The sequence below is a fragment of the Procambarus clarkii genome, chromosome 61, assembly GCF_040958095.1.
Source record: "Procambarus clarkii isolate CNS0578487 chromosome 61, FALCON_Pclarkii_2.0, whole genome shotgun sequence".
Classification (NCBI taxonomy): Eukaryota; Metazoa; Arthropoda; class Malacostraca; order Decapoda; family Cambaridae; genus Procambarus; species Procambarus clarkii.
In genome coordinates this window covers 11,586,717-11,612,454 of record NC_091210.1, presented here as the reverse complement: position 1 = coordinate 11,612,454, position 25,738 = coordinate 11,586,717, and positions in this window count along the sequence as shown.

Genomic DNA, 25,738 nt, shown 5'->3' with positions numbered 1-25,738 from the left:
TTGGGAGGTGGTGATCTTTGGTGTATTTAAATACTCCGAAATTACCATCTCTTTTAAGGGTCTGAGCTGGTGGTGGAGCGGGTTAAGGCGTACCTGTTATGCCAGTTGCTGGAAGGCTTCTGTGCTGGCTAGGGTTCGAGTCTTCTGGTGGGAAAGTGTTATAAAGTTGTACACTTCACTCTCGTGTTTAGGAGAGTTGTGCCTTAAGCATAGACACTGTGTCTTCCCATATTAACAGGGACTTGATGAAATAAACGTATAAATGACCCCTCACTTGCTCTAGTGCTCTTGGGAGGTGGTGATCTTTGGTGTATTTAAATACTCCGAAATTACCATCTCTTTTAAGGGTCTGAGCTGGTGGTGGAGCGGGTTAAGGCGTACCTGTTATGCCAGTTGCTGGAAGGCTTCTGTGCTGGCTAGGGTTCGAGTCTCCTGGTGGGAAAGTGTTCTAAAGTTGTACACTTCACTCTCTTGTGTAGGAGAGTTGTGCCTTAAGCATAGACACTGTGTCTTCCCATATTAACAGGGACTTGATGAAATAAACGTATAAATGACCCCTCACTTGCTCTAGTGCTCTTGGGAGGTGGTGATCTTTGGTGTATTTAAGTACTCCGAAATTACCATCTATTTTAAGGGTCTGAGCTGGTGGTGGAGCGGGATAAGGCGTACCTGTTATGCCAGTTGCTGGAAGGCTTCTGTGCTGGCTAGGGTTCGAGTCTCCTGGTGGGAAAGTGTTCTAAAGTTGTACACTTCACTCTCGTGTTTAGGAGAGTTGTGCCTTAAGCATAGACACTGTGTCTTCCCATATTAACAGGGACTTGATGAAATAAACGTATAAATGACCCCTCACTTGCTCTAGTGCTCTTGGGAGGTGGTGATCTTTGGTGTATTTAAATACTCCGAAATTACCATCTCTTTTAAGGGTCTGAGCTGGTGGTGGAGCGGGTTAAGGCGTACCTGTTATGCCAGTTGCTGGAAGGCTTCTGTGCTGGCTAGGGTTCGAGTCTCCTGGTGGGAAAGTGTTCTAAAGTTGTACACTTCACTCTCGTGTTTAGGAGAGTTGTGCCTTAAGCATAGACACTGTGTCTTCCCATATTAACAGGGACTTGATGAAATAAACGTATAAATGACCCCTCACTTGCTCTAGTGCTCTTGGGAGGTGGTGATCTTTGGTGTATTTAAATACTCCGAAATTACCATCTCTTTTAAGGGTCTGAGCTGGTGGTGGAGTGGGTTAAGGCGTACCTGTTATGCTAGTTGATGGAAGGCTTCTGTGCTGGCTAGGGTTCGAGTCTCCTGGTGGGAAAAGGTTCTAAAGTTGTACACTTCACTCTCGTGTTTAGGAGAGTTGTGCCTTAAGCATAGACACTGTGTCTTCCCATATTAACAGGGACTTGATGAAATAAACGTATAAATGACCCCTCACTTGCTCTAGTGCTCTTGGGAGGTGGTGATCTTTGGTGTATTTAAATACTCCGAAATTACCATCTCTTTTAAGGGTCTGAGCTGGTGGTGGAGTGGGTTAAGGCGTACCTGTTATGCCAGTTGCTGGAAGGCTTCTGTGCTGGCTAGGGTTCGAGTCTCCTGGTGGGAAAGTGTTCTAAAGTTGTACACTTCACTCTCGTGTTTAGGAGAGTTGTGCCTTAAGCATAGACACTGTGTCTTCCCATATTAACAGGGACTTGATGAAATAAACGTATAAATGACCCCTCACTTGCTCTAGTGCTCTTGGGAGGTGGTGATCTTTGGTGTATTTAAATACTCCGAAATTACCATCTCTTTTAAGGGTCTGAGCTGGTGGTGGAGCGGGTTAAGGCGTACCTGTTATGCCAGTTGCTGGAAGGCTTCTGTGCTGGCTAGGGTTCGAGTCTTCTGGTGGGAAAGTGTTCTAAAGTTGTACACTTCACTCTCGTGTTTAGGAGAGTTGTGCCTTAAGCATAGACACTGTGTCTTCCCATATTAACAGGCACTTGATGAAATAAACGTATAAATGACCCCTCACTTGCTCTAGTGCTCTTGGGAGGTGGTGATCTTTGGTGTATTTAAATACTCCGAAATTACCATCTCTTTTAAGGGTCTGAGCTGGTGGTGGAGCGGGTTAAGGCGTACCTGTTATGCCAGTTGCTGGAAGGCTTCTGTGCTGGCTAGGGTTCGAGTCTCCTGGTGGGAAAGTGTTCTAAAGTTGTACACTTCACTCTCGTGTTTAGGAGAGTTGTGCCTTAAGCATAGACACTGTGTCTTCCCATATTAACAGGGACTTGATGAAATAAACGTATAAATGACCCCTCACTTGCTCTAGTGCTCTTGGGAGGTGGTGATCTTTGGTGTATTTAAATACTCCGAAATTACCATCTCTTTTAAGGGTCTGAGCTGGTGGTGGAGCGGGTTAAGGCGTACCTGTTATGCCAGTTGCTGGAAGGCTTCTGTGCTGGCTAGGGTTCGAGTCTCCTGGTGGGAAAGTGTTCAAAAGTTGTACACTTCACTCTCGTGTTTAGGAGAGTTGTGCCTTAAGCATAGACACTGTGTCTTCCCATATTAACAGGGACTTGATGAAATAAACGTATAAATGACCCCTCACTTGCTCTAGTGCTCTTGGGAGGTGGTGATCTTTGGTGTATTTAAATACTCCGAAATTACCATCTCTTTTAAGGGTCTGAGCTGGTGGTGGAGTGGGTTAAGGCGTACCTGTTATGCTAGTTGATGGAAGGCTTCTGTGCTGGCTAGGGTTCGAGTCTCCTGGTGGGAAAGGTTCTAAAGTTGTACGCTTCACTCTCGTGTTTAGGAGAGTTGTGCCTTAAGCATAGACACTGTGTCTTCCCATATTAACAGGGACTTGATGAAATAAACGTATAAATGACCCCTCACTTGCTCTAGTGCTCTTGGGAGGTGGTGATCTTTGGTGTATTTAAATACTCCGAAATTACCATCTCTTTTAAGGGTCTGAGCTGGTGGTGGAGTGGGTTAAGGCGTACCTGTTATGCCAGTTGCTGGAAGGCTTCTGTGCTGGCTAGGGTTCGAGTCTCCTGGTGGGAAAGTGTTCTAAAGTTGTACACTTCACTCTCGTGTTTAGGAGAGTTGTGCCTTAAGCATAGACACTGTGTCTTCCCATATTAACAGGGACTTGATGAAATAAACGTATAAATGACCCCTCACTTGCTCTAGTGCTCTTGGGAGGTGGTGATCTTTGGTGTATTTAAATACTCCGAAATTACCATCTCTTTTAAGGGTCTGAGCTGGTGGTGGAGCGGGTTAAGGCGTACCTGTTATGCCAGTTGCTGGAAGGCTTCTGTGCTGGCTAGGGTTCGAGTCTTCTGGTGGGAAAGTGTTATAAAGTTGTACACTTCACTCTCGTGTTTAGGAGAGTTGTGCCTTAAGCATAGACACTGTGTCTTCCCATATTAACAGGCACTTGATGAAATAAACGTATAAATGACCCCTCACTTGCTCTAGTGCTCTTGGGAGGTGGTGATCTTTGGTGTATTTAAATACTCCGAAATTACCATCTCTTTTAAGGGTCTGAGCTGGTGGTGGAGCGGGTTAAGGCGTACCTGTTATGCCAGTTGCTGGAAGGCTTCTGTGCTGGCTAGGGTTCGAGTCTCCTGGTGGGAAAGTGTTCTAAAGTTGTACACTACACTCTCGTGTTTAGGAGAGTTGTGCCTTAAGCATAGACACTGTGTCTTCCCATATTAACAGGGACTTGATGAAATAAACGTATAAATGACCCCTCACTTGCTCTAGTGCTCTTGGGAGGTGGTGATCTTTGGTGTATTTAAATACTCCGAAATTACCATCTCTTTTAAGGGTCTGAGCTGGTGGTGGAGCGGGTTAAGGCGTACCTGTTATGCCAGTTGCTGGAAGGCTTCTGTGCTGGCTAGGGTTCGAGTCTCCTGGTGGGAAAGTGTTCTAAAGTTGTACACTTCACTCTCGTGTTTAGGAGAGTTGTGCCTTAAGCATCGACACTGTGTCTTCCCATATTAACAGGGACTTGATGAAATAAACGTATAAATGACCCCTCACTTGCTCTAGTGCTCTTGGGAGGTGGTGATCTTTGGTGTATTTAAGTACTCCGAAATTACCATCTATTTTAAGGGTCTGAGCTGGTGGTGGAGCGGGATAAGGCGTACCTGTTATGCCAGTTGCTGGAAGGCTTCTGTGCTGGCTAGGGTTCGAGTCTCCTGGTGGGAAAGTGTTCTAAAGTTGTACACTTCACTCTCGTGTTTAGGAGAGTTGTGCCTTAAGCATAGACACTGTGTCTTCCCATGTTAACAGGGACTTGATGAAATAAACGTATAAATGACCCCTCACTTGCTCTAGTGCTCTTGGGAGGTGGTGATCTTTGGTTTATTTAAATACTCCGAAATTACCATCTCTTTTAAGGGTCTGAGCTTGTGGTGGAGCGGGTTAAGGCGTACCTGTTATGCCAGTTGCTGGAAGGCTTCTGTGCTGGCTAGGGTTCGAGTCTCCTGGTGGGAAAGTGTTCTAAAGTTGTACACTTCACTCTCGTGTTTAGGAGAGTTGTGCCTTAAGCATAGACACTGTGTCTTCCCATATTAACAGGGACTTGATGAAATAAACGTATAATGACCCCTCACTTGCTCTAGTGCTCTTGGGAGGTGGTGATCTTTGGTGTATTTAAATACTCCGAAATTACCATCTCTTTTAAGGGTCTGAGCTGGTGGTGGAGCGGGTTAAGGCGTACCTGTTATGCCAGTTGCTGGAAGGCTTCTGTGCTGGCTAGGGTTCGAGTCTCCTGGTGGGAAAGTGTTCTAAAGTTGTACACTTCACTCTCGTGTTTAGGAGAGTTGTGCCTTAAGCATAGACACTGTGTCTTCCCATATTAACAGGGACTTGATGAAATAAACGTATAAATGACCCCTCACTTGCTCTAGTGCTCTTGGGAGGTGGTGATCTTTGGTGTATTTAAATACTCCGAAATTACCATCTCTTTTAAGGGTCTGAGCTGGTGGTGAAGCGGGTTAAGGCGTACCTGTTATGCCAGTTGCTGGAAGGCTTCTGTGCTGGCTAGGGTTCGAGTCTCCTGGTGGGAAAGTGTTCTAAAGTTGTACACTTCACTCTCGTGTTTAGGAGAGTTGTGCCTTAAGCATAGACACTGTGTCTTCCCATATTAACAGGGACTTGATGAAATAAACGTATAAATGACCCCTCACTTGCTCTAGTGCTCTTGGGAGGTGGTGATCTTTGGTGTATTTAAATACTCCGAAATTATCATCTCTTTTAAGGGTCTGAGCTGCTGGTGGAGCGGGTTAAGGCGTACCTGTTATGCCAGTTGCTGGAAGGCTTCTGTGCTGGCTAGGGTTCGAGTCTCCTGGTGGGAAAGTGTTCTAAAGTTGTACACTTCACTCTCGTGTTTAGGAGAGTTGTGCCTTAAGAATAGACACTGTGTCTTCCCATATTAACAGGAACTTGATGAAATAAACGTATAAATGACCCCTCACTTGCTCTAGTGCTCTTGGGAGGTGGTGATCTTTGGTGTATTTAAATACTCCGAAATTACCATCTCTTTTAAGGGTCTGAGCTGGTGGTGGAGCGGGTTAAGGTGTACCTGTTATGCCAGTTGCTGGAAGGCTTCTGTGCTGGCTAGGGTTCGAGTCTCCTGGTGGGAAAGTGTTCTAAAGTTGTACACTTCACTCTCGTGTTTAGGAGAGTTGTGCCTTAAGCATAGACACTGTGTCTTCCCATATTAACATTGACTTGATGAAATAAACGTATAAATGACCCCTCACTTGCTCTAGTGCTCTTGGGAGGTGGTGATCTTTGGTGTATTTAAATACTCCGAAATTACCATCTCTTTTAAGGGTCTGAGCTGGTGGTGGAGTGGGTTAAGGCGTACCTGTTATGCTAGTTGATGGAAGGCTTCTGTGCTGGCTAGGGTTCGAGTCTCCTGGTGGGAAAAGGTTCTAAAGTTGTACGCTTCACTCTCGTGTTTAGGAGAGTTGTGCCTTAAGCATAGACACTGTGTCTTCCCATATTAACAGGGACTTGATGAAATAAACGTATAAATGACCCCTCACTTGCTCTAGTGCTCTTGGGAGGTGGTGATCTTTGGTGTATTTAAATACTCCGAAATTACCATCTCTTTTAAGGGTCTGAGCTGGTGGTGGAGTGGGTTAAGGCGTACCTGTTATGCCAGTTGCTGGAAGGCTTCTGTGCTGGCTAGGGTTCGAGTCTCCTGGTGGGAAAGTGTTCTAAAGTTGTACACTTCACTCTCGTGTTTAGGAGAGTTGTGCCTTAAGCATAGACACTGTGTCTTCCCATATTAACAGGGACTTGATGAAATAAACGTATAAATGACCCCTCACTTGCTCTAGTGCTCTTGGGAGGTGGTGATCTTTGGTGTATTTAAATACTCCGAAATTACCATCTCTTTTAAGGGTCTGAGCTGGTGGTGGAGCGGGTTAAGGCGTACCTGTTATGCCAGTTGCTGGAAGGCTTCTGTGCTGGCTAGGGTTCGAGTCTTCTGGTGGGAAAGTGTTATAAAGTTGTACACTTCACTCTCGTGTTTAGGAGAGTTGTGCCTTAAGCATAGACACTGTGTCTTCCCATATTAACAGGCACTTGATGAAATAAACGTATAAATGACCCCTCACTTGCTCTAGTGCTCTTGGGAGGTGGTGATCTTTGGTGTATTTAAATACTCCGAAATTACCATCTCTTTTAAGGGTCTGAGCTGGTGGTGGAGCGGGTTAAGGCGTACCTGTTATGCCAGTTGCTGGAAGGCTTCTGTGCTGGCTAGGGTTCGAGTCTCCTGGTGGGAAAGTGTTCTAAAGTTGTACACTACACTCTCGTGTTTAGGAGAGTTGTGCCTTAAGCATAGACACTGTGTCTTCCCATATTAACAGGGACTTGATGAAATAAACGTATAAATGACCCCTCACTTGCTCTAGTGCTCTTGGGAGGTGGTGATCTTTGGTGTATTTAAATACTCCGAAATTACCATCTCTTTTAAGGGTCTGAGCTGGTGGTGGAGCGGGTTAAGGCGTACCTGTTATGCCAGTTGCTGGAAGGCTTCTGTGCTGGCTAGGGTTCGAGTCTCCTGGTGGGAAAGTGTTCTAAAGTTGTACACTTCACTCTCGTGTTTAGGAGAGTTGTGCCTTAAGCATCGACACTGTGTCTTCCCATATTAACAGGGACTTGATGAAATAAACGTATAAATGACCCCTCACTTGCTCTAGTGCTCTTGGGAGGTGGTGATCTTTGGTGTATTTAAGTACTCCGAAATTACCATCTATTTTAAGGGTCTGAGCTGGTGGTGGAGCGGGATAAGGCGTACCTGTTATGCCAGTTGCTGGAAGGCTTCTGTGCTGGCTAGGGTTCGAGTCTCCTGGTGGGAAAGTGTTCTAAAGTTGTACACTTCACTCTCGTGTTTAGGAGAGTTGTGCCTTAAGCATAGACACTGTGTCTTCCCATGTTAACAGGGACTTGATGAAATAAACGTATAAATGACCCCTCACTTGCTCTAGTGCTCTTGGGAGGTGGTGATCTTTGGTTTATTTAAATACTCCGAAATTACCATCTCTTTTAAGGGTCTGAGCTTGTGGTGGAGCGGGTTAAGGCGTACCTGTTATGCCAGTTGCTGGAAGGCTTCTGTGCTGGCTAGGGTTCGAGTCTCCTGGTGGGAAAGTGTTCTAAAGTTGTACACTTCACTCTCGTGTTTAGGAGAGTTGTGCCTTAAGCATAGACACTGTGTCTTCCCATATTAACAGGGACTTGATGAAATAAACGTATAATGACCCCTCACTTGCTCTAGTGCTCTTGGGAGGTGGTGATCTTTGGTGTATTTAAATACTCCGAAATTACCATCTCTTTTAAGGGTCTGAGCTGGTGGTGGAGCGGGTTAAGGCGTACCTGTTATGCCAGTTGCTGGAAGGCTTCTGTGCTGGCTAGGGTTCGAGTCTCCTGGTGGGAAAGTGTTCTAAAGTTGTACACTTCACTCTCGTGTTTAGGAGAGTTGTGCCTTAAGCATAGACACTGTGTCTTCCCATATTAACAGGGACTTGATGAAATAAACGTATAAATGACCCCTCACTTGCTCTAGTGCTCTTGGGAGGTGGTGATCTTTGGTGTATTTAAATACTCCGAAATTACCATCTCTTTTAAGGGTCTGAGCTGGTGGTGAAGCGGGTTAAGGCGTACCTGTTATGCCAGTTGCTGGAAGGCTTCTGTGCTGGCTAGGGTTCGAGTCTCCTGGTGGGAAAGTGTTCTAAAGTTGTACACTTCACTCTCGTGTTTAGGAGAGTTGTGCCTTAAGCATAGACACTGTGTCTTCCCATATTAACAGGGACTTGATGAAATAAACGTATAAATGACCCCTCACTTGCTCTAGTGCTCTTGGGAGGTGGTGATCTTTGGTGTATTTAAATACTCCGAAATTATCATCTCTTTTAAGGGTCTGAGCTGCTGGTGGAGCGGGTTAAGGCGTACCTGTTATGCCAGTTGCTGGAAGGCTTCTGTGCTGGCTAGGGTTCGAGTCTCCTGGTGGGAAAGTGTTCTAAAGTTGTACACTTCACTCTCGTGTTTAGGAGAGTTGTGCCTTAAGAATAGACACTGTGTCTTCCCATATTAACAGGAACTTGATGAAATAAACGTATAAATGACCCCTCACTTGCTCTAGTGCTCTTGGGAGGTGGTGATCTTTGGTGTATTTAAATACTCCGAAATTACCATCTCTTTTAAGGGTCTGAGCTGGTGGTGGAGCGGGTTAAGGTGTACCTGTTATGCCAGTTGCTGGAAGGCTTCTGTGCTGGCTAGGGTTCGAGTCTCCTGGTGGGAAAGTGTTCTAAAGTTGTACACTTCACTCTCGTGTTTAGGAGAGTTGTGCCTTAAGCATAGACACTGTGTCTTCCCATATTAACAGGGACTTGATGAAATAAACATATAAATGACCCCTCACTTGCTCTAGTGCTCATGGGAGGTGGTGATCTTTGGTGTATTTAAATACTCCGAAATTACCATCTCTTTTAAGGGTCTGAGCTGGTGGTGGAGCGGGTTAAGGCGTACCTGTTATGCCAGTTGCTGGAAGGCTTCTGTGCTGGCTAGGGTTCGAGTCTCCTGGTGGGAAAGTGTTCTAAAGTTGTACACTTCACTCTCGTGTTTAGGAGAGTTGTGCCTTAAGCATAGACACTGTGTCTTCCCATATTAACAGGGACTTGATGAAATAAACGTATAAATGACCCCTCACTTGCTCTAGTGCTCTTGGGAGGTGGTGATCTTTGGTGTATTTAAATACTCCGAAATTACCATCTCTTTTAAGGGTCTGAGCTGGTGGTGGAGCGGGTTAAGGCGTACCTGTTATGCCAGTTGCTGGAAGGCTTCTGTGCTGGCTAGGGTTCGAGTCTCCTGGTGGGAAAGTGTTCTAAAGTTGTACACTTCACTCTCGTGTGTAGGAGAGTTGTGCCTTAAGCATAGACACTGTGTCTTCCCATATTAACAGGGACTTGATGAAATAAACGTATAAATGACCCCTCACTTGCTCTAGTGCTCTTGGGAGGTGGTGATCTTTGGTGTATTTAAGTACTCCGAAATTACCATCTATTTTAAGGGTCTGAGCTGGTGGTGGAGCGGGATAAGGCGTACCTGTTATGCCAGTTGCTGGAAGGCTTCTGTGCTGGCTAGGGTTCGAGTCTCCTGGTGGGAAAGTGTTCTAAAGTTGTACACTTCACTCTCGTGTTTAGGAGAGTTGTGCCTTAAGCATAGACACTGTGTCTTCCCATATTAACAGGGACTTGATGAAATAAACGTATAAATGACCCCTCACTTGCTCTAGTGCTCTTGGGAGGTGGTGATCTTTGGTGTATTTAAATACTCCGAAATTACCATCTCTTTTAAGGGTCTGAGCTGGTGGTGGAGCGGGTTAAGGCGTACCTGTTATGCCAGTTGCTGGAAGGCTTCTGTGCTGGCTAGGGTTCGAGTCTCCTGGTGGGAAAATGTTCTAAAGTTGTACACTTCACTCTCGTGTTTAGGAGAGTTGTGCCTTAAGCATAGACACTGTGTCTTCCCATATTAACAGGGACTTGATGAAATAAACGTATAAATGACCCCTCACTTGCTCTAGTGCTCTTGGGAGGTGGTGATCTTTGGTGTATTTAAATACTCCGAAATTACCATCTCTTTTAAGGGTCTGAGCTGGTGGTGGAGCGGGTTAAGGCGTACCTGTTATGCCAGTTGCTGGAAGGCTTCTGTGCTGGCTAGGGTTCGAGTCTCCTGGTGGGAAAGTGTTCTAAAGTTGTACACTTCACTCTCGTGTTTAGGAGAGTTGTGCCTTAAGCATAGACACTGTGTCTTCCCATATTAACAGGGACTTGATGAAATAAACGTATAAATGACCCCTCACTTGCACTAGTGCTCATGGGAGGTGGTGATCTTTGGTGTATTTAAGTACTCCGAAATTACCATCTATTTTAAGGGTCTGAGCTGGTGGTGGAGCGGGTTAAGGCGTACCTGTTATGCCAGTTGCTGGAAGGCTTCTGTGCTGGCTAGGGTTCGAGTCTCCTGGTGGGAAAGTGTTCTAAAGTTGTACACTTCACTCTCGTGTTTAGGAGAGTTGTGCCTTAAGCATAGACACTGTGTCTTCCCATATTAACAGGGACTTGATGAAATAAACGTATAAATGACCCCTCACTTGCTCTAGTGCTCTTGGGAGGTGGTGATCTTTGGTGTATTTAAATACTCCGAAATTACCATCTCTTTTAAGGGTCTGAGCTGCTGGTGGAGCGGGTTAAGGCGTACCTGTTATGCCAGTTGCTGGAAGGCTTCTGTGCTGGCTAGGGTTCGAGTCTCCTGGTGGGAAAGTGTTCTAAAGTTGTACACTTCACTCTCGTGTTTAGGAGAGTTGTGCCTTAAGCATAGACACTGTGTCTTCCCATATTAACAGGGACTTGATGAAATAAACGTATAAATGACCCCTCACTTGCTCTAGTGCTCTTGGGAGGTGGTGATCTTTGGTGTATTTAAATACTCCGAAATTACCATCTCTTTTAAGGGTCTGAGCTGGTGGTGGAGCGGGTTATGGCGTACCTGTTATGCCAGTTGCTGGAAGGCTTCTGTGCTGGCTAGGGTTCGAGTCTCCTGGTGGGAAAGTGTTCAAAAGTTGTACACTTCACTCTCGTGTTTAGGAGAGTTGTGCCTTAAGCATAGACACTGTGTCTTCCCATATTAACAGGGACTTGATGAAATAAACGTATAAATGACCCCTCACTTGCTCTAGTGCTCTTGGGAGGTGGTGATCTTTGGTGTATTTAAATACTCCGAAATTACCATCTCTTTTAAGGGTCTGAGCTGGTGGTGGAGTGGGTTAAGGCGTACCTGTTATGCTAGTTGATGGAAGGCTTCTGTGCTGGCTAGGGTTCGAGTCTCCTGGTGGGAAAAGGTTCTAAAGTTGTACACTTCACTCTCGTGTTTAGGAGAGTTGTGCCTTAAGCATAGACACTGTGTCTTCCCATATTAACAGGGACTTGATGAAATAAACGTATAAATGACCCCTCACTTGCTCTAGTGCTCTTGGGAGGTGGTGATCTTTGGTGTATTTAAATACTCCGAAATTACCATCTCTTTTAAGGGTCTGAGCTGGTGGTGGAGCGGGTTAAGGCGTACCTGTTATGCCAGTTGCTGGAAGGCTTCTGTGCTGGCTAGGGTTCGAGTCTCCTGGTGGGAAAGTGTTCTAAAGTTGTACACTTCACTCTCGTGTTTAGGAGAGTTGTGCCTTAAGCATAGACACTGTGTCTTCCCATATTAACAGGGACTTGATGAAATAAACGTATAAATGACCCCTCACTTGCTCTAGTGCTCTTGGGAGGTGGTGATCTTTGGTGTATTTAAATACTCCGAAATTACCATCTCTTTTAAGGGTCTGAGCTGGTGGTGGAGCGGGTTAAGGCGTACCTGTTATGCCAGTTGCTGGAAGGCTTCTGTGCTGGCTAGGGTTCGAGTCTCCTGGTGGGAAAGTGTTCAAAAGTTGTACACTTCACTCTCGTGTTTAGGAGAGTTGTGCCTTAAGCATAGACACTGTGTCTTCCCATATTAACAGGGACTTGATGAAATAAACGTATAAATGACCCCTCACTTGCTCTAGTGCTCTTGGGAGGTGGTGATCTTTGGTGTATTTAAATACTCCGAAATTACCATCTCTTTTAAGGGTCTGAGCTGGTGGTGGAGTGGGTTAAGGCGTACCTGTTATGCTAGTTGATGGAAGGCTTCTGTGCTGGCTAGGGTTCGAGTCTCCTGGTGGGAAAAGGTTCTAAAGTTGTACACTTCACTCTCGTGTTTAGGAGAGTTGTGCCTTAAGCATAGACACTGTGTCTTCCCATATTAACAGGGACTTGATGAAATAAACGTATAAATGACCCATCACTTGCTCTAGTGCTCTTGGGAGGTGATGATCTTTGGTGTATTTAAATACTCCGAAATTACCATCTCTTTTAAGGGTCTGAGCTGGTGGTGGAGTGGGTTAAGGCGTACCTGTTATGCCAGTTGCTGGAAGGCTTCTGTGCTGGCTAGGGTTCGAGTCTCCTGGTGGGAAAGTGTTCTAAAGTTGTACACTTCACTCTCGTGTTTAGGAGAGTTGTGCCTTAAGCATAGACACTGTGTCTTCCCATATTAACAGGGACTTGATGAAATAAACGTATAAATGACCCCTCACTTGCTCTAGTGCTCTTGGGAGGTGGTGATCTTTGGTGTATTTAAATACTCCGAAATTACCATCTCTTTTAAGGGTCTGAGCTGGTGGTGGAGCGGGTTAAGGCATACCTGTTATGCCAGTTGCTGGAAGGCTTCTGTGCTGGCTAGGGTTCGAGTCTTCTGGTGGGAAAGTGTTCTAAAGTTGTACACTTCACTCTCGTGTTTAGGAGAGTTGTGCCTTAAGCATAGACACTGTGTCTTCCCATATTAACAGGCACTTGATGAAATAAACGTATAAATGACCCCTCACTTGCTCTAGTGCTCTTGGGAGGTGGTGATCTTTGGTGTATTTAAATACTCCGAAATTACCATCTCTTTTAAGGGTCTGAGCTGGTGGTGGAGCGGGTTAAGGCGTACCTGTTATGCCAGTTGCTGGAAGGCTTCTGTGCTGGCTAGGGTTCGAGTCTCCTGGTGGGAAAGTGTTCTAAAGTTGTACACTTCACTCTCGTGTTTAGGAGAGTTGTGCCTTAAGCATAGACACTGTGTCTTCCCATATTAACAGGGACTTGATGAAATAAACGTATAAATGACCCCTCACTTGCTCTAGTGCTCTTGGGAGGTGGTGATCTTTGGTGTATTTAAATACTCCGAAATTACCATCTCTTTTAAGGGTCTGAGCTGGTGGTGGAGCGGGTTAAGGCGTACCTGTTATGCCAGTTGCTGGAAGGCTTCTGTGCTGGCTAGGGTTCGAGTCTCCTGGTGGGAAAGTGTTCAAAAGTTGTACACTTCACTCTCGTGTTTAGGAGAGTTGTGCCTTAAGCATAGACACTGTGTCTTCCCATATTAACAGGGACTTGATGAAATAAACGTATAAATGACCCCTCACTTGCTCTAGTGCTCTTGGGAGGTGGTGATCTTTGGTGTATTTAAATACTCCGAAATTACCATCTCTTTTAAGGGTCTGAGCTGGTGGTGGAGTGGGTTAAGGCGTACCTGTTATGCTAGTTGATGGAAGGCTTCTGTGCTGGCTAGGGTTCGAGTCTCCTGGTGGGAAAGTGTTCAAAAGTTGTACACTTCACTCTCGTGTTTAGGAGAGTTGTGCCTTAAGCATAGACACTGTGTCTTCCCATATTAACAGGGACTTGATGAAATAAACGTATAAATGACCCCTCACTTGCTCTAGTGCTCTTGGGAGGTGGTGATCTTTGGTGTATTTAAATACTCCGAAATTACCATCTCTTTTAAGGGTCTGAGCTGGTGGTGGAGTGGGTTAAGGCGTACCTGTTATGCTAGTTGATGGAAGGCTTCTGTGCTGGCTAGGGTTCGAGTCTCCTGGTGGGAAAAGGTTCTAAAGTTGTACACTTCACTCTCGTGTTTAGGAGAGTTGTGCCTTAAGCATAGACACTGTGTCTTCCCATATTAACAGGGACTTGATGAAATAAACGTATAAATGACCCCTCACTTGCTCTAGTGCTCTTGGGAGGTGGTGATCTTTGGTGTATTTAAATACTCCGAAATTACCATCTCTTTTAAGGGTCTGAGCTGGTGGTGGAGCGGGTTAAGGCGTACCTGTTATGCCAGTTGCTGGAAGGCTTCTGTGCTGGCTATTGTTCGAGTCTCCTGGTGGGAAAGTGTTCTAAAGTTGTACACTTCACTCTCGTGTTTAGGAGTGTTGTGCCTTAAGCATAGACACTGTGTCTTCCCATATTAACAGGGACTTGATGAAATAAACGTATAAATGACCCCTCACTTGCTCTAGTGCTCTTGGGAGGTGGTGATCTTTGGTGTATTTAAATACTCCGAAATTACCATCTCTTTTAAGGGTCTGAGCTGGTGGTGGAGCGGGTTAAGGCGTACCTGTTATGCCAGTTGCTGGAAGGCTTCTGTGCTGGCTAGGGTTCGAGTCTCCTGGTGGGAAAGTGTTCAAAAGTTGTACACTTCACTCTCGTGTTTAGGAGAGTTGTGCCTTAAGCATAGACACTGTGTCTTCCCATATTAACAGGGACTTGATGAAATAAACGTATAAATGACCCCTCACTTGCTCTAGTGCTCTTGGGAGGTGGTGATCTTTGGTGTATTTAAATACTCCGAAATTACCATCTCTTTTAAGGGTCTGAGCTGGTGGTGGAGTGGGTTAAGGCGTACCTGTTATGCTAGTTGATGGAAGGCTTCTGTGCTGGCTAGGGTTCGAGTCTCCTGGTGGGAAAAGGTTCTAAAGTTGTACACTTCACTCTCGTGTTTAGGAGAGTTGTGCCTTAAGCATAGACACTGTGTCTTCCCATATTAAAAGGCACTTGATGAAATAAACGTATAAATGACCCCTCACTTGCTCTAGTGCTCTTGGGAGGTGGTGATCTTTGGTGTATTTAAATACTCCGAAATTACCATCTCTTTTAAGGGTCTGAGCTGGTGGTGGAGCGGGTTAAGGCGTACCTGTTATGCCAGTTGCTGGAAGGCTTCTGTGCTGGCTAGGGTTCGAGTCTCCTGGTGGGAAAGTGTTCTAAAGTTGTACACTTCACTCTCGTGTTTAGGAGAGTTGTGCCTTAAGCATAGACACTGTGTCTTCCCATATTAACAGGGACTTGATGAAATAAACGTATAAATGACCCCTCACTTGCACTAGTGCTCTTGGGAGGTGGTGATCTTTGGTGTATTTAAATACTCCGAAATTACCATCTCTTTTAAGGGTCTGAGCTGCTGGTGGAGCGGGTTAAGGCGTACCTGTTATGCCAGTTGCGGGAAGGCTTCTGTGCTGGCTAGGGTTCGAGTCTCCTGGTGGGAAAGTGTTCAAAAGTTGTACACTTCACTCTCGTGTTTAGGAGAGTTGTGCCTTAAGCATAGACACTGTGTCTTCCCATATTAACAGGGACTTGATGAAATAAACGTGTAAATGACCCCTCACTTGCTCTAGTGCTCTTGGGAGGTGGTGATCTTTGGTGTATTTAAATACTCCGAAAATACCATCTCTTTTAAGGGTCTGAGCTGGTGGTGGAGTGGGTTAAGGCGTACCTGTTATGCTAGTTGATGGAAGGCTTCTGTGCTGGCTAGGGTTCGAGTCTCCTGGTGGGAAAAGGTTCTAAAGTTGTACACTTCACTCTCGTGTTTAGGAGAGTTGTGCCTTAAGCATAGACACTGTGTCTTCCCATATTAACAGGGACTTGATGAAATAAACGTATAAATGACCCCTCACTTGCTCTAGTGCTCTTGGGAGGTGGTGATCTTTGGTGTATTTAAATACTCCGAAATTACCATCTCTTTTAAGGGTCTGAGCTGGTGGTGGAGTGGGTTAAGGCGTACCTGTTATGCCAGTTGCTGGAAGGCTTCTGTGCTGGCTAGGGTTCGAGTCTCCTGGTGGGAAAGTGTTCTAAAGTTGTACACTTCACTCTCGTGTTTAGGAGAGTTGTGCCTTAAGCATAGACACTGTGTCTTCCCATATTAACAGGGACTTGATGAAATAAACGTATAAATGACCCCTCACTTGCTCTAGTGCTCTTGGGAGGTGGTGATCTTTGGTGTATTTAAATACTCCGAAATTACCATCTCTTTTAAGGGTCTGAGCTGGTGGTGGAGCGGGTTAAGGGGGCGTCTGGTTATTATAATGAAAGTTGTTCAATGTCAACCAATATTATTTTTCTAGTTGTATATGAAAAGTGCTTAAATTGTCCCAAGTTTCAGTACTGCAGCGTAAATAGAAAGGGAGTTTTTTTTGTTTTTTGTTTTTTTGAACGTTTTTTACACATTTTCAAGTCCACACTTCAGAACACACGTTTCAGATAAAATTATTCTGTGACACTTTTCTGACACATTAGCATATAATAAAGGATTTGGGGATTTAGAATTTCCAAAACATCTTTAGTTTTCCTAGTACAAATGTTCAAAGTTCCCCAAAAATTTTTTGCAAATATGGCATGTTTATTGCTATTATAAAATCAATAAATGAACTTAGAGAAAAATGAAAGCCCCCCAATGTAGAGACATGCCCTCCACATAAACTGTGTAAGTTTCATGTAAATTGAATAAAAAAAGAATGAGTTTTGTAAACGTTTGTGTCAATTGAAAAAAAAACAGAAATTAATAAAGTCTAAGGTTCTAAAATCTGTGGCTGGGGTTGACATCAACCAATTTTCTCCAAAATTGGCATCCTTACAGATAGGCTTACGTACAGGCAGGTGTGTAAGTTTGATGCAAATCGCCCCCAAAAAAATGAAAAAAAAAAAATATTTAAAAAAAAAAAAGAAAAAAAAATCCTTTTTTTTTTTTTTTCCTTAAATTTTTTTTCCAATTAAACTAATAATAATATTTGTTTAACATATGCTATTGTGATAGCAAAGAGTTGTAGTTATGATTTCAGTTGACACTTTTGATTGATAATCGATTTTGACCATTTTTGCATAATTTTCACAACTACTTCAATATTTTTTTTCTCCCTTCCTATTTATGCTACAATGCTGAAACTTGGACCAGATGAAACACTTTTCATATAGAACTTGTCAAAAAAGTTTGATTGAAATCGAATGAGTTTTCATTTTTGCATTTTTGGACCCAGATGCCAACCAGACGCCCCCTTAAGGCGTACCTGTTATGCCAGTTGCTGGAAGGCTTCTGTGCTGGCTAGGGTTCGAGTCTTCTGGTGGGAAAGTGTTCTAAAGTTGTACACTTCACTCTCGTGTTTAGGAGAGTTGTGCCTTAAGCATAGACACTGTGTCTTCCCATATTAACAGGCACTTGATGAAATAAACGTATAAATGACCCCTCACTTGCTCTAGTGCTCTTGGGAGGTGGTGATCTTTGGTGTATTTAAATACTCCGAAATTACCATCTCTTTTAAGGGTCTGAGCTGGTGGTGGAGCGGGTTAAGGCGTACCTGTTATGCCAGTTGCTGGAAGGCTTCTGTGCTGGCTAGGGTTCGAGTCTCCTGGTGGGAAAGTGTTCTAAAGTTGTACACTTCACTCTCGTGTTTAGGAGAGTTGTGCCTTAAGCATAGACACTGTGTCTTCCCATATTAACAGGGACTTGATGAAATAAACGTATAAATGACCCCTCACTTGCTCTAGTGCTCTTGGGAGGTGGTGATCTTTGGTGTATTTAAATACTCCGAAATTACCATCTCTTTTAAGGGTCTGAGCTGGTGGTGGAGCGGGTTAAGGCGTACCTGTTATGCCAGTTGCTGGAAGGCTTCTGTGCTGGCTAGGGTTCGAGTCTCCTGGTGGGAAAGTGTTCTAAAGTTGTACACTTCACTCTCGTGTTTAGGAGAGTTGTGCCTTAAGCATAGACACTGTGTCTTCCCATATTAACAGGGACTTGATGAAATAAACGTATAAATGACCCCTCACTTGCTCTAGTGCTCTTGGGAGGTGGTGATCTTTGGTGTATTTAAGTACTCCGAAATTACCATCTATTTTAAGGGTCTGAGCTGGTGGTGGAGCGGGATAAGGCGTACCTGTTATGCCAGTTGCTGGAAGGCTTCTGTGCTGGCTAGGGTTCGAGTCTCCTGGTGGGAAAGTGTTCTAAAGTTGTACACGTCACTCTCGTGTTTAGGAGAGTTGTGCCTTAAGCATAGACACTGTGTCTTCCCATATTAACAGGGACTTGATGAAATAAACGTATAAATGACCCTTCACTTGCTCTAGTGCTCTTGGGAGGTGGTGATCTTTGGTGTATTTAAATACTCCGAAATTACCATCTCTTTTAAGGGTCTGAGCTGGTGGTGGAGCGGGTTAAGGCGTACCTGTTATGCCAGTTGCTGGAAGGCTTCTGTGCTGGCTAGGGTTCGAGTCTCCTGGTGGGAAAGTGTTCTAAAGTTGTACACTTCACTCTCGTGTTTAGGAGAGTTGTGCCTTAAGCATAGACACTGTGTCTTCCCATATTAACAGGGACTTGATGAAATAAACGTATAATGACCCCTCACTTGCTCTAGTGCTCTTGGGAGGTGGTGATCTTTGGTGTATTTAAATACTCCGAAATTACCATCTCTTTTAAGGGTCTGAGCTGGTGGTGGAGCGGGTTAAGGCGTACCTGTTATGCCAGTTGCTGGAAGGCTTCTGTGCTGGCTAGGGTTCGAGTCTCCTGGTGGGAAAGTGTTCTAAAGTTGTACACTTCACTCTCGTGTTTAGGAGAGTTGTGCCTTAAGCATAGACACTGTGTCTTCCCATATTAACAGGGACTTGATGAAATAAACGTATAAATGACCCCTCACTTGCTCTAGTGCTCTTGGGAGGTGGTGATCTTTGGTGTATTTAAATACTCCGAAATTACCATCTCTTTTAAGGGTCTGAGCTGGTGGTGGAGCGGGTTAAGGCGTACCTGTTATGCCAGTTGCTGGAAGGCTTCTGTGCTGGCTATTGTTCGAGTCTCCTGGTGGGAAAGTGTTCTAAAGTTGTACACTTCACTCTCGTGTTTAGGAGAGTTGTGCCTTAAGCATAGACACTGTGTCTTCCCATATTAACAGGGACTTGATGAAATAAACGTATAAATGACCCCTCACTTGCTCTAGTGCTCTTGGGAGGTGGTGATCTTTGGTGTATTTAAATACTCCGAAATTACCATCTCTTTTAAGGGTCTGAGCTGGTGGTGGAGCGGGTTAAGGCGTACCTGTTATGCCAGTTGCTGGAAGGCTTCTGTGCTGGCTAGGGTTCGAGTCTCCTGGTGGGAAAGTGTTCAAAAGTTGTACACTTCACTCTCGTGTTTAGGAGAGTTGTGCCTTAAGCATAGACACTGTGTCTTCCCATATTAACAGGGACTTGATGAAATAAACGTATAAATGACCCCTCACTTGCTCTAGTGCTCTTGGGAGGTGGTGATCTTTGGTGTATTTAAATACTCCGAAATTACCATCTCTTTTAAGGGTCTGAGCTGGTGGTGGAGTGGGTTAAGGCGTACCTGTTATGCTAGTTGATGGAAGGCTTCTGTGCTGGCTAGGGTTCGAGTCTCCTGGTGGGAAAAGGTTCTAAAGTTGTACACTTCACTCTCGTGTTTAGGAGAGTTGTGCCTTAAGCATAGACACTGTGTCTTCCCATATTAACAGGCACTTGATGAAATAAACGTATAAATGACCCCTCACTTGCTCTAGTGCTCTTGGGAGGTGGTGATCTTTGGTGTATTTAAATACTCCGAAATTACCATCTCTTTTAAGGGTCTGAGCTGGTGGTGGAGCGGGTTAAGGCGTACCTGTTATGCCAGTTGCTGGAAGGCTTCTGTGCTGGCTAGGGTTCGAGTCTCCTGGTGGGAAAGTGTTCTAAAGTTGTACACTTCACTCTCGTGTTTAGGAGAGTTGTGCCTTAAGCATAGACACTGTGTCTTCCCATATTAACAGGGACTTGATGAAATAAACGTATTAATGACCCCTCACTTGCTCTAGTGCTCTTGGGAGGTGGTGATCTTTGGTGTATTTAAATACTCCGAAATTACCATCTCTTTTAAGGGTCTGAGCTGGTGGTGGAGCGGGTTAAGGCGTACCTGTTATGCCAGTTGCGGGAAGGCTTCTGTGCTGACTAGGGTTCGAGTCTCCTGGTGGGAAAGTGTTCAAAAGTTGTACACTTCACTCTCGTGTTTAGGAGAGTTGTGCCTTAAGCATAGACACTGTGTCTTCCCATATTAACAGGGACTTGATGAAATAAACGTGTAAATGACCCCTCACTTGCTCTAGTGCTCTTGGGAGGTGGTGATCTTTGGTGTATTTAAATACTCCGAAATTACCATCTCTTTTAAGGGTCTGAGCTGGTGGTGGAGTGGGTTAAGGCGTACCTGTTATGCTAGTTGATGGAAGGCTTCTGTGCTGGCTAGGGTTCGAGTCTCCTGGTGGGAAAAGGTTCTAAAGTTGTACACTTCACTCTCGTGTTTAGGAGAGTTGTGCCTTAAGCATAGACACTGTGTCTTCCCATATTAACAGGGACTTGATGAAATAAACGTATAAATGACCCCTCACTTGCTCTAGTGCTCTTGGGAGGTGGTGATCTTTGGTGTATTTAAATACTCCGAAATTACCATCTCTTTTAAGGGTCTGAGCTGGTGGTGGAGTGGGTTAAGGCGTACCTGTTATGCCAGTTGCTGGAAGGCTTCTGTGCTGGCTAGGGTTCGAGTCTCCTGGTGGGAAAGTGTTCTAAAGTTGTACACTTCACTCTCGTGTTTAGGAGAGTTGTGCCTTAAGCATAGACACTGTGTCTTCCCATATTAACAGGGACTTGATGAAATAAACGTATAAATGACCCCTCACTTGCTCTAGTGCTCTTGGGAGGTGGTGATCTTTGGTGTATTTAAATACTCCGAAATTACCATCTCTTTTAAGGGTCTGAGCTGGTGGTGGAGCGGGTTAAGGCGTACCTGTTATGCCAGTTGCTGGAAGGCTTCTGTGCTGGCTAGGGTTCGAGTCTTCTGGTGGGAAAGTGTTCTAAAGTTGTACACTTCACTCTCGTGTTTAGGAGAGTTGTGCCTTAAGCATAGACACTGTGTCTTCCCATATTAACAGGCACTTGATGAAATAAACGTATAAATGACCCCTCACTTGCTCTAGTGCTCTTGGGAGGTGGTGATCTTTGGTGTATTTAAATATTCCGAAATTACCATCTCTTTTAAGGGTCTGAGCTGGTGGTGGAGCGGGTTAAGGCGTACCTGTTATGCCAGTTGCTGGAAGGCTTCTGTGCTGGCTAGGGTTCGAGTCTCCTGGTGGGAAAGTGTTCTAAAGTTGTACACTTCACTCTCGTGTTTAGGAGAGTTGTGCCTTAAGCATAGACACTGTGTCTTCCCATATTAACAGGGACTTGATGAAATAAACGTATAAATGACCCCTCACTTGCTCTAGTGCTCTTGGGAGGTGGTGATCTTTGGTGTATTTAAATACTCCGAAATTACCATCTCTTTTAAGGGTCTGAGCTGGTGGTGGAGCGGGTTAAGGCGTACCTGTTATGCCAGTTGCTGGAAGGCTTCTGTGCTGGCTAGGGTTCGAGTCTCCTGGTGGGAAAGTGTTCTAAAGTTGTACACTTCACTCTCGTGTTTAGGAGAGTTGTGCCTTAAGCATAGACACTGTGTCTTCCCATATTAACAGGGACTTGATGAAATAAACGTATAAATGACCCCTCACTTGCTCTAGTGCTCTTGGGAGGTGGTGATCTTTGGTGTATTTAAGTACTCCGAAATTACCATCTATTTTAAGGGTCTGAGCTGGTGGTGGAGCGGGATAAGGCGTACCTGTTATGCCAGTTGCTGGAAGGCTTCTGTGCTGGCTAGGGTTCGAGTCTCCTGGTGGGAAAGTGTTCTAAAGTTGTACACGTCACTCTCGTGTTTAGGAGAGTTGTGCCTTAAGCATAGACACTGTGTCTTCCCATATTAACAGGGACTTGATGAAATAAACGTATAAATGACCCCTCACTTGCTCTAGTGCTCTTGGGAGGTGGTGATCTTTGGTGTATTTAAATACTCCGAAATTACCATCTCTTTTAAGGGTCTGAGCTGGTGGTGGAGCGGGTTAAGGCGTACCTGTTATGCCAGTTGCTGGAAGGCTTCTGTGCTGGCTAGGGTTCGAGTCTCCTGGTGGGAAAGTGTTCTAAAGTTGTACACTTCACTCTCGTGTTTAGGAGAGTTGTGCCTTAAGCATAGACACTGTGTCTTCCCATATTAACAGGGACTTGATGAAATAAACGTATAATGACCCCTCACTTGCTCTAGTGCTCTTGGGAGGTGGTGATCTTTGGTGTATTTAAATACTCCGAAATTACCATCTCTTTTAAGGGTCTGAGCTGGTGGTGGAGCGGGTTAAGGCGTACCTGTTATGCCAGTTGCTGGAAGGCTTCTGTGCTGGCTAGGGTTCGAGTCTCCTGGTGGGAAAGTGTTCTAAAGTTGTACACTTCACTCTCGTGTTTAGGAGAGTTGTGCCTTAAGCATAGACACTGTGTCTTCCCATATTAACAGGGACTTGATGAAATAAACGTATAAATGACCCCTCACTTGCTCTAGTGCTCTTGGGAGGTGGTGATCTTTGGTGTATTTAAATACTCCGAAATTACCATCTCTTTTAAGGGTCTGAGCTGGTGGTGGAGCGGGTTAAGGCGTACCTGTTATGCCAGTTGCTGGAAGGCTTCTGTGCTGGCTAGGGTTCGAGTCTCCTGGTGGGAAAGTGTTCTAAAGTTGTACACTTCACTCTCGTGTTTAGGAGAGTTGTGCCTTAAGCATAGACACTGTGTCTTCCCATATTAACAGGGACTTGATGAAATAAACGTATAAATGACCCCTCACTTGCTCTAGTGCTCTTGGGAGGTGGTGATCTTTGGTGTATTTAAATACTCCGAAATTACCATCTCTTTTAAGGGTCTGAGCTGGTGGTGGAGTGGGTTAAGGCGTACCTGTTATGCTAGTTGATGGAAGGCTTCTGTGCTGGCTAGGGTTCGAGTCTCCTGGTGGGAAAAGGTTCTAAAGTTGTACACTTCACTCTCGTGTTTAGGAGAGTTGTGCCTTAAGCATAGACACTGTGTCTTCCCATATTAACAGGGACTTGATGAAATAAACGTATAAATGACCCCTCACTTGCTCTAGTGCTCTTGGGAGGTGGTGATCTTTGGTGTATTTAAATACTCCGAAATTACCATCTCTTTTAAGGGTCTGAGCTGGTGGTGGAGTGGGTTAAGGCGTACCTGTTATGCCAGTTGCTGGAAGGCTTCTGTGCTGGCTAGGGTTCGAGTCTCCTGGTGGGAAAGTGTTCTAAAGTTGTACACTTCACTCTCGTGTTTAGGAGAGTTGTGCCTTAAGCATAGACACTGTGTCTTCCCATATTAACAGGGACTTGATGAAATAAACGTATAAATGACCCCTCACTTGCTCTAGTGCTCTTGGGAGGTGGTGATCTTTGGTGTATTTAAATACTCCGAAATTACCATCTCTTTTAAGGGTCTGAGCTGGTGGTGGAGCGGGTTAAGGCGTACCTGTTATGCCAGTTGCTGGAAGGCTTCTGTGCTGGCTAGGGTTCGAGTCTTCTGGTGGGAAAGTGTTCTAAAGTTGTACACTTCACTCTCGTGTTTAGGAGAGTTGTGCCTTAAGCATAGACACTGTGTCTTCCCATATTAACAGGGACTTGATGAAATAAACGTATAAATGACCCCTCACTTGCTCTAGTGCTCTTGGGAGGTGGTGATCTTTGGTGTATTTAAATACTCCGAAATTACCATCTCTTTTAAGGGTCTGAGCTGGTGGTGGAGCGGATTAAGGCGTACCTGTTATGCCAGTTGCTGGAAGGCTTCTGTGCTGGCTAGGGTTCGAGTCTCCTGGTGGGAAAGTGTTCTAAAGTTGTACACTTCACTCTCGTGTTTAGGAGAGTTGTGCCTTAAGCATAGACACTGTGTCTTCCCATATTAACAGGGACTTGATGAAATAAACGTATAAATGACCCCTCACTTGCTCTAGTGCTCTTGGGAGGTGGTGATCTTTGGTGTATTTAAATACTCCGAAATTACCATCTCTTTTAAGGGTCTGAGCTGGTGGTGGAGCGGGTTAAGGCGTACCTGTTATGCCAGTTGCTGGAAGGCTTCTGTGCTGGCTAGGGTTCGAGTCTCCTGGTGGGAAAGTGTTCTAAAGTTGTACACTTCACTCTCGTGTTTAGGAGAGTTGTGCCTTAAGCATAGACACTGTGTCTTCCCATATTAACAGGGACTTGATGAAATAAACGTATAAATGACCCCTCACTTGCTCTAGTGCTCTTGGGAGGTGGTGATCTTTGGTGTATTTAAGTACTCCGAAATTACCATCTATTTTAAGGGTCTGAGCTGGTGGTGGAGCGGGATAAGGCGTACCTGTTATGCCAGTTGCTGGAAGGCTTCTGTGCTGGCTAGGGTTCGAGTCTCCTGGTGGGAAAGTGTTCTAAAGTTGTACACTTCACTCTCGTGTTTAGGAGAGTTGTGCCTTAAGCATAGACACTGTGTCTTCCCATATTAACAGGGACTTGATGAAATAAACGTATAAATGACCCCTCACTTGCTCTAGTGCTCTTGGGAGGTGGTGATCTTTGGTGTATTTAAATACTCCGAAATTACCATCTCTTTTAAGGGTCTGAGCTGGTGGTGGAGTGGGTTAAGGCGTACCTGTTATGCCAGTTGCTGGAAGGCTTCTGTGCTGGCTAGGGTTCGAGTCTCCTGGTGGGAAAGTGTTCTATAGTTGTACACTTCACTCTCGTGTTTAGGAGAGTTGTGCCTTAAGCATAGACACTGTGTCTTCCCATATTAACAGGGACTTGATGAAATAAACGTATAAATGACCCCTCACTTGCTCTAGTGCTCTTGGGAGGTGGTGATCTTTGGTGTATTTAAATACTCCGAAATTACCATCTCTTTTAAGGGTCTGAGCTGGTGGTGGAGCGGGTTAAGGCGTACCTGTTATGCCAGTTGCTGGAAGGCTTCTGTGCTGGCTAGGGTTCGAGTCTTCTGGTGGGAAAGTGTTCTAAAGTTGTACACTTCACTCTCGTGTTTAGGAGAGTTGTGCCTTAAGCATAGACACTGTGTCTTCCCATATTAACAGGCACTTGATGAAATAAACGTATAAATGACCCCTCACTTGCTCTAGTGCTCTTGGGAGGTGGTGATCTTTGGTGTATTTAAATACTCCGAAATTACCATCTCTTTTAAGGGTCTGAGCTGGTGGTGGAGCGGGTTAAGGCGTACCTGTTATGCCAGTTGCTGGAAGGCTTCTGTGCTGGCTAGGGTTCGAGTCTCCTGGTGGGAAAGTGTTCTAAAGTTGTACACTTCACTCTCGTGTTTAGGAGAGTTGTGCCTTAAGCATAGACACTGTGTCTTCCCATATTAACAGGGACTTGATGAAATAAACGTATAAATGACCCCTCACTTGCTCTAGTGCTCTTGGGAGGTGGTGATCTTTGGTGTATTTAAATACTCCGAAATTACCATCTCTTTTAAGGGTCTGAGCTGGTGGTGGAGCGGGTTAAGGCGTACCTGTTATGCCAGTTGCTGGAAGGCTTCTGTGCTGGCTAGGGTTCGAGTCTCCTGGTGGGAAAGTGTTCTAAAGTTGTACACTTCACTCTCGTGTTTAGGAGAGTTGTGCCTTAAGCATAGACACTGTGTCTTCCCATATTAACAGGGACTTGATGAAATAAACGTATAAATGACCCCTC